Source organism: Narcine bancroftii, chromosome 7, assembly GCF_036971445.1.
Source record: "Narcine bancroftii isolate sNarBan1 chromosome 7, sNarBan1.hap1, whole genome shotgun sequence".
In the NCBI taxonomy this organism is placed as follows: Eukaryota; Metazoa; Chordata; class Chondrichthyes; order Torpediniformes; family Narcinidae; genus Narcine; species Narcine bancroftii.
In genome coordinates, this window is record NC_091475.1 from 67548012 (window position 1) to 67561646 (window position 13635).

The following is a 13635-nucleotide window of genomic DNA, read 5'->3' on the forward strand; positions in this document are numbered from 1 at the left end:
ATGTACTCCTGCCATCTGGTAGTCTGGTATTCACATGCGAGAAGATGAATATATCCCCGCGATGGTGGAAGCAGGCAAAAATCCAGACAATAATATCCCCCAGTTTGTATTTTATGCATCTGGAGACTACAGAGCATCGACACAACAAGCAGAAACTCAAACGTGCTAAAAAGGATATTTACTACCATCTTCATTATATCAGAAGACTCATCTGATATCCGATAGTAAACACATACTAGATCTATTTTCACAAATACGTTTGCCATGGACGTTTGCTGAAAAGTCTGGTAAATTGGGAATGTTGAATCAGTGGAATTGTTCAGGGCACGATAATCACCACAAGGCCGCCAATCTCCAGGAGATTTTTGGAACCATGTGCAATGGTGAAGCGCAGCAGCTGTCAGATCTGTGGACTATGCCCAACCCTTACATGTGGTGTAATTCTGATTTTGTGATGTTAAGATGGCCTGGGGGTAATTCACGAGTCCGTGCTACCACCAGAGGACCCCGAGTCTCTATATGGTTGGTTACTGTATCTTTAACGTCATTACTACCCACTGCCTTGTGGGCAAAGCCTCTTTAGGCAAAGGCTAAGAGGTGGTAAACTCTGAATTCAAACCACGGGCTCGGCTCGCCCAGCCGTCAGTACCTGGAAAGGGCCCCAGCTATGGGCAAATAGCACATGTCAGTCTGGCAGCTGTGACAGTTTCTAAGGCGGTCTACAGCAGCAAACACGGTGGGTGAAGGATCCGTAAGGACAATGGCCAGCGAGCATGGTCTTGAAACAAACCACTGCAGGGCAATCCCACGTCACTCTGGCTGTCGTGCCTCACACTCCATGAGGCTCAGTGGTGTGGGACCCAGAGGGAGGCATTTGTCTTGGGCAAGCACTCGCCTCCAAGTCCTTGCCCCGGCACACGGTGCCTAAAGCTGAAAAGTTACAAAGCACCATGTTCATCTTCACTTGCAAAGGGATGGGCCATGGATGGATGGGATGGAACATCTGTGTGACGATATGATGGGGTCACTAGGTGAAGGAAACATGAGCAAGTCTTGGAAAGGGACGGAGACAGGTTGAAGGCTTGTCAGGCAGCTGACAACATTGGAGGGACGTTAGATGCAGTTCACTTGCATACAAGAGCTGCAATCCACGATGCAGTGATATTTCAAATCCACCAACAAGAAACCTGCTCCAAAAAGGGGATTTGCTACATTTGCTACCGTGAAAACCAATGAAAAGGTTTCTTGAGACTGAAATCCAACATGAGTGACCTTTGGCCATTTGTATGAATATGAGAATTATCCACGGCTGAAAGAACACATGACATATTATGGCGTCTATGATCTTCCATGGTTGGAGTCTCATTGAAATCTCTGTACCAGAATCAACAAAGAATTTAACACCCAAGAGAGGATCTTGGAGGAAAAGCCAGTGTCCGATGTGTCCATGCGCACCAGGTGCCTTTACTGCCGGGCCTGGTCATTTCCCAGCTGCCATTTGTAGAAGTTGCAAGGTGTCTGACAGGATCAGGCAGGAGCATCAAATCTCCAATGCTTCCAATGCAGGGAGAAGGTCACATTTCTAAATGTTTCTGGATGGTACAGGTTGGAATCACAGATTCAGTTCAGCTGAAGCAGGAGCCTTGGAGTCAAAGTTAAAACATAAGATTTCCCACAAAGAAGTGATCTACTTAACCTTGAGGCAATTCAAGGAAGATTCACCAGACTGATTCCTGGAATGTTGGCTGAGAAGAAAATTGTTCAATGGATCTGCATTCACAATCTATGATTGTATTGTCTGGTGAAGTGAGCATAAAGGGTAGAGTGGCCTCTAATTTCTCTGCTTCTTTCATCATGCTGATGGGATAAAGTAAATGAAGGAAGCCCACTACAGCTGTGAGGTATCAGTTCACCAGTTGTGCTCTTCTAATGGGCAGCAAGTCATGTCTTACAACTGTTAAAGTGGGAATCTCCTTTTTGGTAGTTCCTCAGCAGGAAGGGGGCTTCCATTCTGAACTGACTATGAAGTCGATGCCATTGTACTCTCCACACTTGAGGCCATTCACAGGCATCCTGTGTTGTCTTGATGTATGGTCTGGAGGTTTTCCATAAAATCCCAAATGCTCCTTTTTCATTTTGAAGGCTCATGGGCCAGAGGTTTCCAAGAGGCAGGGAGAAGGTCACATTTCTAAATGTTGCTGGATGGTACAGGTTGGAATCACAGATTCAGTTCAGCTGAAGCAGGAGCCTTGGAGTCAAAGTTAAAACATAGGATTTCCCACAAAGAATGAATAAATGACACCTACTCACAATAACAGAACCCCAGAAAACAGATTAGGTGTGCCAATTTATTAGACCTTTGGGTGCCATGAAAGGCTTGTTCGATGACGTGATGTGGATATTCCAGAAAATAAAATTATAATTATAATAAAATGGCAACTTTGGTCACAGAAGCCAAAGGTCAGATGAGATCATGAGCCACTAATTGAGTCTGACCAGGAAGATTAACTGACTATTTCTACCCGTGGATGGTGCCAGACCTGCTGAGTTCCTCCAGCCTCTCCTTCTTCGTGTAAGATTCCAGTCTCTTCAGGTTTGGTGTTTCTCCATTACAGACTGAATCCCAACAGTCGATTGAATCCACAAGGTCTAATGTTTGGGCTTGTCAAAGAGATGGAAATAAACAAAACAGCTGGAGGAACTCAAAGGGTGAGGCAGCATGTGCCGAGGGAAGCAGACAGTCGTCATTTCAGGTTGAGATGCTCCATCAGAACAGAGGAAGGCAGCTAGTCGAGAGGGAGGGATAAGGCAGAAGCTGGCAAGCAACAGGAGGATCTAGATCAGGAAGGGTTAATGGGCAGATGGAGCTGGTGGGAAGGCAAAAATGGAAATAGAAACCGGGGCTGGGTGGGGGGAGGGGGATGTAGAGACTGCGGGTTATGAGAAAGGGACCAGATAAGGGAGAATAGAACAGTGGGATAGGGGAAACCCTGGATAAGAGTGTAGGGCAGATGGGTAGAAGAAGCCAGGTAGGTGAAAGAGAAAAAACTGTAATGATGGACACAGATTGCAGCGGAGTCCATCGTCCTCATCCAACATAATGGTAATGGAGTCACAGAGGTATACAGTGAAGAAATGGGTCCTTCAAATGCCAATCTCTTTTGTGCACACACATTCATCCTCAGAATCTGAATTTACTGTCACAAACAAGTCATGAAATTCATTATTTTTGTGGCAGCATCACAGTGCAAACCACCTTACAAAAATAAATAAAAATAGTGTATGAAATTAAAAAGTCAAAGTGAGACAGTGTCTTTAGTTCATTGATCATTCAGGAATCTGATGGCAGCGGATTGTGCCTCTGAGTGCTCGTCGTTAGGCTCCTGTAACTTTTCCCTGAGGGTCGCAGAGTGAACAGGGCATGGTCTGGGTGGGTGGTGTCTTTGAGGATAGAGGCTACTTACCGCCTCATATAGATGTCCTCGACGGAGTGAGGTCTGGTGCCTGTGATATTGCAGTTCGAGTTAACATCCCTCTGGAGTTTATTCTTGTCCTGAGTGTTGGCACCTCCGTACCAGCCAGCGATGCAGCCAGGAGGATGCTCTCCATGGTTCACTTTGACATCATACATAATCCTTCAATGCTTTTGCCATTTTTGTCTGTCTGAACTTCTCTTCCCCGAGGAATGCATCTGAATGCATCCCTTCGTTCAGATATCATTCATTTTCCATGTAAAAATATTTTCCCCTCAAATCCCATTAAAACTCCTTCCTTTCATCTGAAACCAATATTTACTTCTCTTTTGCACCCCTACCTTAGACAGATCCAACATCTGCACCTGTTTACAATCCAAGATCAACACAAACAAGCTCATCAGAATCATAAGTTTAAAGGAGACTTTGAAACCCAGTTAGAGTGTTAAATTTCAAAATGTTGTGAAACTAATTTTCATGCATTTGTTTATTTAAGAGGAAAGTAAGTGTGACTTTACTGTGTGTCACAGAAGGGCTGGACAAACTCAGCATCTACAGGGTTACCAACATTTCGAGCCTGGCCCCTTTGTTGGGGTATGTGCAAAATCAGACAGGAGGCAAAACAAAAAGGCAGGATGCACGGGAGCAGTCTGAGAACTTTGAATAAATCAGGCAGACTTGTTAGAGCTTCTGTCAATTGCTCTGTGCACCAAGACCTCTCAAAAAAGTGCATATCATACAGCTCTCTTCCATCCCCATATGATGTACTAAACCCTCAGTAGTGTTTTGGTCTTCCATATCTATACATTAGGGACTGGAACAATGATTGGTTTCTCCCCGTGAGGCACTATCCACTACAGTTTGGCAGAATCAAGAGCTGCACTTTGAAGTTCCTTTCCTTTCATTATCTGAGCATGATGGAAAGATTTTTTTTTTGTCAGCAAAAGCCGAAAAATACTTAGGCTTATTACTCCAAACTTCTAACAGCACGTTGATTTTCCATTTACTGTGATGGAGAAATTGGCAAGGACCAACCTCCACTTTGTACAGTCTTTACTCACGACCTTAGATGTTTGGGAAGGCAGGGCTGAGCCCAATGATTTGTCTTTCAACAACCACCAGGTTTCCAGTCCCATGCCAAGTGAAATTTTAACATGCTGGTGGTACTCTTGAGGTTAAAGTGCAATGTTAAACAGAAAGGTTGACATTGACTGTTTATCCCAAATATTGCCCCCTGTCAAAAAAGCAAAGTAAAATCCATACGACACTGGGTTGTTTATTTTAACAGTACAGCATGTTAGAAGGCCCTTCAAGTCCATGAAACTCATGCTACCCAATCACACCCAATTAACTGACCAACCTGGGATGTTTTGAAGAGTGGAAGAAAAACAGAGCAGGTCACGCAGACGGACAAATTCCTTGCATACATTGCCAGTTTCAAATTGGGGTCATTGGCCCTACCCGGTGAGTTCATCAATGCACCTCAAAACCCCCAGCAGTCACCGCATGGCACACGGGCCTCTTACGTCCCCAGCGAGCTGTACTCCAGTAAGTTTTTAACAGGCGGGGCCTGTCCACAGCACCTCTATAAAGTACATATGAAGGGCCACACAAAGTCATCCAGTGTTCAGGATCCACTTTCACACTGGACATCGGTGGTAAGAGGGAACTGTTTATGGTGGACAGGTTAAAGCCAGCCCACCTCGACCCCACCAAACCAGTATTTGTGGCCCAACCCAAGAAGTGAGGCCGCCCAGCAAAAAAGGACATTGACGCTGGTTCTGGGGTGGCTGTATGGTGGTACGCCATTAGGCAGGTGAACCGGCCCCGCTTATCGTACATGCAATGGGGCAGCTGGCCAAAATGGTGCCATCGGAGGTTTCTTCCTGACCTCGACATCGGTCTCAGAAGCCCACGCTTGGCAACCCACGTGATGCCCCGGTGTCGTGGGGGCACCCAGCGTGGTTCTTAGCCAGAAGCCAGGTCCAGGCTGGGAGTATAAGACCAGCCAGGCAGCCAGCAATAAATCAGTTTTGCTCACTGAACTCAACCTGTCTGGTTGTGTAATTGTTCAGTTAGGAGTGTAGGCGCCGCTACATGTTCATCTTTACCCCTGTGCGATATTCCTTCTTTGTGGTTGCTGGTTTGTTCTTGTAACATAATTTGGGGTCTTCATCTGGGATCAAACCAATTTGGAAGCTTTAGGGGCGATTGTCTTCTGCTTAGTTATCAGTCGTCTGAGTTTGACTCAACCTCCAGCTTGAAATTAAAAATAAACAGTGAGTGTATAAATCACCAGCAGAAAAACCAGCAACTATGAATATTGATCAGTTCATAGCGAACCCTTCAGTGGTTAAAAAGTCAGAACTGATGGTTATAGTTGGCAAGTTAAAATTTCTTACAGTAAGAACTGGGATGAAAAAAAAGGAAATTGCCTAAAATATTGTTAAGCACTATGTAGGAAAAGAGGTATTTGAAGAAGCTGCATTAGATTGGTGGTGTTGTGGACAGTGAGGAAGATTACTGTAGATTAAAAGGTGATTTAGGAAGGCTGGAGGTGTGGGCTGAGAAATGGCTGATGGAATTTAATACAGATAAGTGTGAGGTGTTACATTTTGGAAAGGCAAATCTAAATAGGTCATATGTATTAAATGGTAGGCAATTGAGATGTGCAGAGCAACAAAGGGATTTAGGAGTTCTGGTAAATAGTACCCTCAAGGCTGATACTCAGGTAGATGGTGTGGTGAAGAAGGCATTTGGAATGTTGGCCTTCATAAATCGGAGTATTGAATTCAAGAGTAGGGAGGTTATGATGAAATTGTAAAAGGCATTGGTGAGGCCAAATTTGAAGTACTGTGTACAGCTTTGGTCACCAAATTATAGGAAAGATATAAACAAAATAAAGAGAGTACAGAGAAGGTTCACAAGAATTATGACAGGATTTCAAGATTTGAGTTACAGGGAAAGGTTGTGCAGACTAGGGCTTTTTTCTCTGGAGCGTAGAAGATTGAGGGGGGACTTGATAGAGGTGTTTAAGATTTTAAAAGGGACAGACAGAGTAAATGTGGAGAGGCTTTTTCAATTAAGAGTGGGGGAGATTCAAACTAGAGGGCATGGTTTAAGATTGAAGGGGGAAAATTATAAGGGGAACATGAGGGGAAATTTCTTTACGCAAAGGGCGGTAGGGATGTGGAATGAGCTTCCGGCAGACATGGTTGAGGCGGGATCATTGGTTACATTTAAGGATAGACTGGATAGTTACATGGAGAGGAGAGGATTGGAGGGGTATGAACCAGGAGCTAGTCAGTGGGACTAGGAGGGTGGGGATTTGTTACAGCATGAACTAGTAGGGCCAAACTGGCCTGTTCTGTGCTGTAAGTGGTTATATGGTTATATGGTTATAGAACAGTTTCCAAAGGAGAAAACTTCAGAGGAAGTAAAGTTGGCTTTGAGAATACTAGAGTTTGAGGAAAAAAGAGAGGCAGAAAGGAAAGCCACTATTGTAAGAAGCCAGGGCACATAATAACAAATTGTCCTGTACTGAAAAGGAAGAAAGAGAAAGGGGTGGTACCAACTGCTTGTGTTCAGAGTGAGAAAGTTAGGGATATTTTTAAACCATTCATGACTGAAGTTTTAATTTCTGTTAAAGAAGGATCAAATCAAGTGCCAGTTAAAATCCTGTGGGATACTGGAGCAGCCTATTTGCTTGTATTAAGCAATGTTTTGAATTTTGGTGAGGAGTCCGAGTCCAATTAAAAGCATTGGTGGTGAAGCAGAGCCTATACCTTTGCATAGAATAGTGATTAAATCAGACTTAGTCAATGGCCCAGTTACAATAGGGATATGATCAAGTCTGCTGATGGATGGAGTTTTTCTTTTGTTAGGGAATGATTTAGGAGAGGATAAAGTCATAACTGTGGTGAATCACACATGTGAGCCATTGGTTTATGAGTCTGAAAAGGATTTGGAAATCTACCCTGCATGTGCCATTACTAGAGCCATGTCTAGAAAAAGGTAGAGGTAGAGAAAGTCTGTGATGATCCTGTCATGGAGGCAAGCATTGAGGACAAACCTAAGGATCCAGCTTTGCTGTTGTCAAGAGAAGAATTAATAGCTAGACAAAAGCATGATCTTGATCTTGCTGTGATAACAGATAAGATTCTGTCTAACCAGGAAATTAAAACTGTGCCAGTAGGTTACTTTGTTCAAGCTGGAATATTGATGAGAAAGTGGAGAACACAAGTGATACCTGCCAGTGAAAACTGGGCAGTAGTAAGGCAAGTTGTAATTCCCAAAATTTACATGAATGAAATATTAAAGTTGGCTCACAGTACACCTTTAGGAGGTCATCTTGGAGTGAAGAAGATGGTAGAAAAGATAAGGAAAGTGTTTTATTAAGAAAGGATGTTGTGAACTTCTGTAGAACCTGTCATACTTGTGAACTGGTGGGCAAGCCTAATCAAGGACCACCAGTGGCATCTTTACAACCCATTCTTCGGGGAGCTCTTCTAAAAAGTGATAGTGGATTGTGTTGGTCCATTTCCAAAAACCAAAGTGGGAAATGATTATTTGTTAACACTCATGTGCATAGCTTCAAGGTTTCCAGAGGCTATTCCCCTGAGAAACATTAAAGCAAAGACGATTGTGAAGGCTAAGGGCTTATTGCGTTGAAAATAAAAAGGATTGGGATGAAGGAATCCATTTGTTATTGTTTGCTCTTAGAGAGGCAACTCAGGAGTCTCTTGGCTTTAGTCCATTTGAGTTGGTGTTTGATCATGAAGTCAGGGGTCCATTACTAATATTGAAGGAACAGTAGATACATTGTGAGATTGCAAGGAAAAATTTTAAAACTGCTCAGGGAAAAATGAAAATTCGGTATCATCAAAAAGAAAAAAATAGGGACATTAAACCTAGTGACAAACTATTGGTTTTGTTTCCAATGCAGTCAACCCCTTTGAGAGCTTAGTTTTCAGGACCATATAAGGTGAAATCAAAAATTAACCAGAGACGCCTCATCATCGAAGAGAGACACAGGTCTGTCACGTGAAAATGCTTAAACCTTACTTTGAGAAAATGACTGAAGAGGAGACTAGAATTCCAACCAAGGTGCTAGTTATAGAGGAAAGTAAGGAGGAGATAAGTTTTGTGGAAGGTCATGGAGCACAGAAAGTGATAAGCCCCAGACCGGAAAACTCTATAGTTTTGCAAAACTAAGACGCCAAGTTAATGCATTTGACTAACTCAGAAAGGGAAAAAATGAAGGCATGAAATTTAAGGATATATTCCCAGATGTTCCAAGAAGAACTCCTGTGGCTTGTCATGATGTGGAGGTCAATGATGCTAAGCCTATTAAGCAGCATCCTTACCAAGTTAATCAAGAAAAGATAGATTGTTGGATCAAGAGGTGGATTATATGCTCAAAAATGACATCATCTGAAAACCAAGTTCAAATTCGAGTTCATCCTGTGTTCTGGTGCCTAAGCCAGATGGCTCAATTAGGTTTTGTACAGATTATCGAAAGGTAAATATGGTGACAAAGACTGATGTATTCCCTATTCTCAGAATGGATGATTGTATAGATAAGGTGGGGAAGGCTAGGTTTCTTACAAAGATTGATCTCTTAAAAGGATACTGGTGTGTTCCTTTGACAGAGAAAGGCATGGAGCTTTCTGCATTTGTTACACCTTCGGGATTGTATGAGTATAATGTTATGCCTTTTTGGGATGAAAAATGTACCTGGCACATTTCAGAAAATGATTAATGCAGTAATTCAGGGTTTAGAGCACACAGGGGCCTATATTGATGATTTAGTAATTAGTATGGATACATGGGAATTAGAGCAGTTATTTCAGAGACTGGTGGAAACACTCTTCAGAGTGAATTTGCACAAGAGTGAGTTTGGACATGCCACTATAATTTATCCTGGTTATGTGGTAGGACAGGGACAGGTGGCACCAATTGGAGTGAAAGTATTGGCTATCACTGTGTTCCCTATCCCCGGTAATAAGAAAGCTCTTCGGAGATTTCTAGTTATGATTGGCTACTATCGTAGATTTCGTAAAAACTTTGCAGAAATTGCACTACAATTAACAAAACTACTAGGAAAGAAAGAAAATATTATCTGCTTAGATGCACACCAGGAAGTATTTCTGAACTTAAAGGCCATTTTATGCCATCAGTCTGTACTTGTGTCCCCTAACTTTGAAAAGCCATTCTCTTTAGCTGTGGACACCAGTGACAAGGCAGTTGGTGCTGTACTGTTACAGAAGAAGGTTGGTGATGGAGTAGAACATCTTATTTCATACTTCTCAAAAAATTTTAATGACCATCAATGTAATTATTCAACCATTGACTAGTTATTAGTGCTTGTTTTGGCATTGCAACATTTTAATGTGTATATTTGTACCACTCAAAAACCATTAATAATATATACTGATCATAATCCATTAGTTTTTCTGTCCAAAATGAAAAATAAGAACAGAATAAGAATTGAAATGGAGCTTACTATTACAAGAGTATGATTTAATTATTACACACATAAAGGGGACAGATAATATAATAGCAGATTGTTTCTCAAGATGATAATCTGGGTAGATATGAATCTAATCACATACTTACTGTAAAAATGGAGAGTTTATTTTATTTTATTTATGTAATACCCATTAATTGTAAAAAGTTTGATCTTGTGATCTAATTTTTTTAGCAGGGGAGGAGTTACAGAGTTCTGTCTTGTGTATTGACCTGTGTGTTGTGTGGTTTTATGTTAAAAAGTGACAGTTTGCCTTGGAGAGCCAAGGTGAAGGTGGAATGCTGAGAGAGTGGGAGATGGACTGGGCATATGCAGATGATCTAGAACTTTCTGGACTTGGAAGACAAACCACCACTGGGTGTGGCTGTGAAGTGGAAAGAGGTCCAAGCAGTGTCATTGTCTGGGAGGCAATTTAGAATGTTGGGCATTTTAAAAGGAATGAACATTCCGAAGGCAGCCAGAAGAATCAGACCAAGCCATTGTTCCTCTCTCTGCAAGCAACGCAAGAAGGCAACTTCGAATTTTGTGCTCTCTCTCTTTCAAAGATCTTTTGTCTTCAGTTTACCAAACAAACTGAATTTTGTTTATGATCTTTGCTTCAGTTGAGATTGAAGTTTTGTGAGTCTTGTGTGTTTTGTATTTGTTTTGTGTCTAAGTTTTTCTGTTGGCTGGTTGGAAATATAACTTAGATTTTAATTACATATGTTATATTTAGGCTGTGGAATTTTTTAGTTTTACCCTGTTATAGAAATTTGTATAGTAACCAGTGGGCATTGTTATAAAAGGGGGGATTTTGAATTGAAGTTTGAAGGTGAATTTTTTGTTAATAAAGTAATTGTTCATCTTTACCCCTGTGTGATATGCCTTCTTTGTGGTTGCTGGTTTGATCTTGTAACATTAGCAAGGAAAGTTTCCAAAGCTGAATATAGACCAGTTAGAAATCTGGGCAAAGCAATTGCAGAGGAAGTTGATGTGGAAAAATATGAGGTGATGAATTTGGAAGGTGAAATGTAAATTTCATGGTTATTCATCAAGGAAACAGGCCCATATGCCCAACACATCCATGCCAACCATGCTGTCTACCTGAACTGGTCCTGGTTGCCTGCCTTTCCCCACATCCCATTACTATTCATATAAAGGCCCCTCTCATTTCCTCATTTCAAAAACTCATGACTAAATGGCTTCCCTCTGACCTTAAATTTATTGCCTCAAGTTTTAGAGTTTGCTACCTGAGGTAAAAAATAGACTGTAACCATTTCCTTTACCTCTGGCCCTCTGGAGGTTATATAGTCCATCCCAAGCATTTCCAGGATGAAATGTCCCAGCTTAAATCAGCTCTCCTTATATTTAAAGCCTTCCACATCCAGCAACATCCTTGTGAACCTTTCCAGCATAACAACATCTTTCCAGTAGCTAGGTGGCCGCAGGGGCCTGTAAAGTTCGACCATATTGACCCACTTGTAGCATTCACTGCTCTGAGCGATGAAGGCAAGCATACAAAACACCTTCATCACGACCTTGTTTACCCGTCATGCCATGTTCATGGAGCTAGGTACCTGTACTCGCAACTTCTCTTTGCTCTACAACATATGATAGGGTCCTTAACTTTCCATTGTCATACAAAGCTATTAATATAGATGACAAATACCAGTGGACCCAGCACTGGTCACAGGCCTCCCTCAGCAGTGTTGCTGTATGGAGAAGTTTTGCAATGTGTGATAAGTAGAAGTATTGCCTTCATTGATTATAAAAGCTGTAAAGTACTTTTGTAGGTGCATGAAATTTTGGTTAGGTAACACTGGAGAGTTTTGTACAGTTCTGGCATTTAAAATTGAGAGAAACAGATTCTTTTAACAAGGGTAATAAAGTCAAATGCTGGAGGACATAGGATGAAATCATGTTTTTCACAAAGAAGGTAAATACCTGGACAAGCTGTCAGAGGAGTTGGTAAAAGCAGAATCAAAAGTAAAGGGGCATTTTGACAGATGGATGGACAGGCAAATAATATGGAGGAATGGGCCATGTGCCGGCAAATGGAATTAGTTTCAAATGGCATCACGTACAACTCATACATTGTGGGCTGAAGAACCTGTTTCTGAGCTGTATTATATTGATATTCTTTTACTCAAGACAGACATAGAAAAGAGAACATGAAAGCACAGTGCAGGCCTGTCAGCCCTCAATGTTGTGCCGATCCATATATTCCTACCAAAAAAACTCCCTACCTCATAACCCTCTATTTTGCTTTCATCCATATGCCTAAGAGTCTCTTAAATGTCCGTATTGTACCACCACTCCCGACAAGGCATCCATACCTCTCTGGACAAAAAAAAACTTTCCCGTGATGTCTCCCCTAAACTTTCCTCCCTTCACTTTATTCAGATGTTCTCTGGGAATCAATACCTCTTCTTTAGCGTAAAGCCTCCTTTAAATGGTGAACTTGTCAGCATCATTCCCTTCAATAACTATTGATCACAAACTCAAACGGACTAGCCAATTTAATCACTGTAGCCTTCAGTGTGCATTGGAGTTGATGAAGAGAGCTCATTACTATAGATGTACTTAGTGTACAAATGCACCAGCATTCTTGATATCTTAAAATGTATAGTTTAAAATTAAGGTTAACTGTATTAAATCGAATTTTTGGCTTTGGCTGTTGCGAGGAAATGTGTAGCCATTACTTCGAAATCTGATATTGGTTTAGGGATGCAAAGATGGCACACTGACATGAGATCTTGTACCCCTCTTGAAAAAATAACATAATCTTCATGATAAATATTTTTTTGAAAATATGGTTAAAAGTAGGTTTAAAAATCTAAACTCTCAACAATTTGTCCTGATGGAACTTGGCTCCACAGCAGTAAATAGGAATTTACATATTAATCGATAATCTCTTTTCTTTCTTCTTCTTTGGGGTGTTGGGGTGAGGGGGGTGATGGGGAGGGAGGGGGGTGTTGTGGGGAGGGGGTGGTGGGGAGGGAGGGTGGATATACCACATGTATTCTTTTCTATATATACATGGATAACTTTTTATTAAGAGAATGTACTGTGGGGAATTTTTGTAAAATTTTAAATAAAGCTTTAAAATATAATTTTAAATATAAGCTTTAGTCCTGATAAAGGGCACTGTCCTGAAACATTAATTGACCATTTCTACTGATTTCTACCAGCAGCTCATTGGCTGATGAAGATTCCGGCTTCGGTGGTTTTGTGTTTCAGAATTCAGCTCTTGTATTTGGACTAGGGCTGGAATGATGAGATGGATCAAATTTACAAGTACTATGAACAGATGGACTGAAAATGAGACTGCAGCCTCACAGGTACATGAGGTTCACCAACTATAGTAGAAATTAATCTGGCAAACATAAAAAGAGATAAATAGGAAAGGACAGATCAACAGTTGGAGTCAGTGCAGAAACAGTAAGTGATGTTCCATAGTGCGGACAGACCTTTAGGTGGTCCGCAAGTAGTTTATAGTTAGGGAGGCTCAAGTTTCTCAGTTCAAAAACTGTTCTTGAATTCATTCTTTGGAGATCTACAATTGGCGTGAATTTCCATTGTGTACAAGGCCCAGATCAGGGTTGTAGAAGAAGAATCGAAGATATCTTAGAATTATGGGATTATAGCAGAACA

The 13635-nt window shown here is 41.5% G+C and overlaps 1 long non-coding RNA gene across 1 annotated transcript in view; it reads right to left on the reverse strand.

Moving 5' to 3' along the window:
- Positions 1-4729: 4729 nt before the first annotated feature.
- Positions 4730-13635, reverse strand: part of LOC138739868 (uncharacterized) — a 39965-nt gene continuing 31059 nt past the window's right edge. Inside the window, exon 2 of the long non-coding RNA XR_011342501.1 lies at positions 4730-5732. This is a non-coding gene — a long non-coding RNA (uncharacterized lncRNA). The remainder of the gene's footprint in view (positions 5733-13635) is intronic.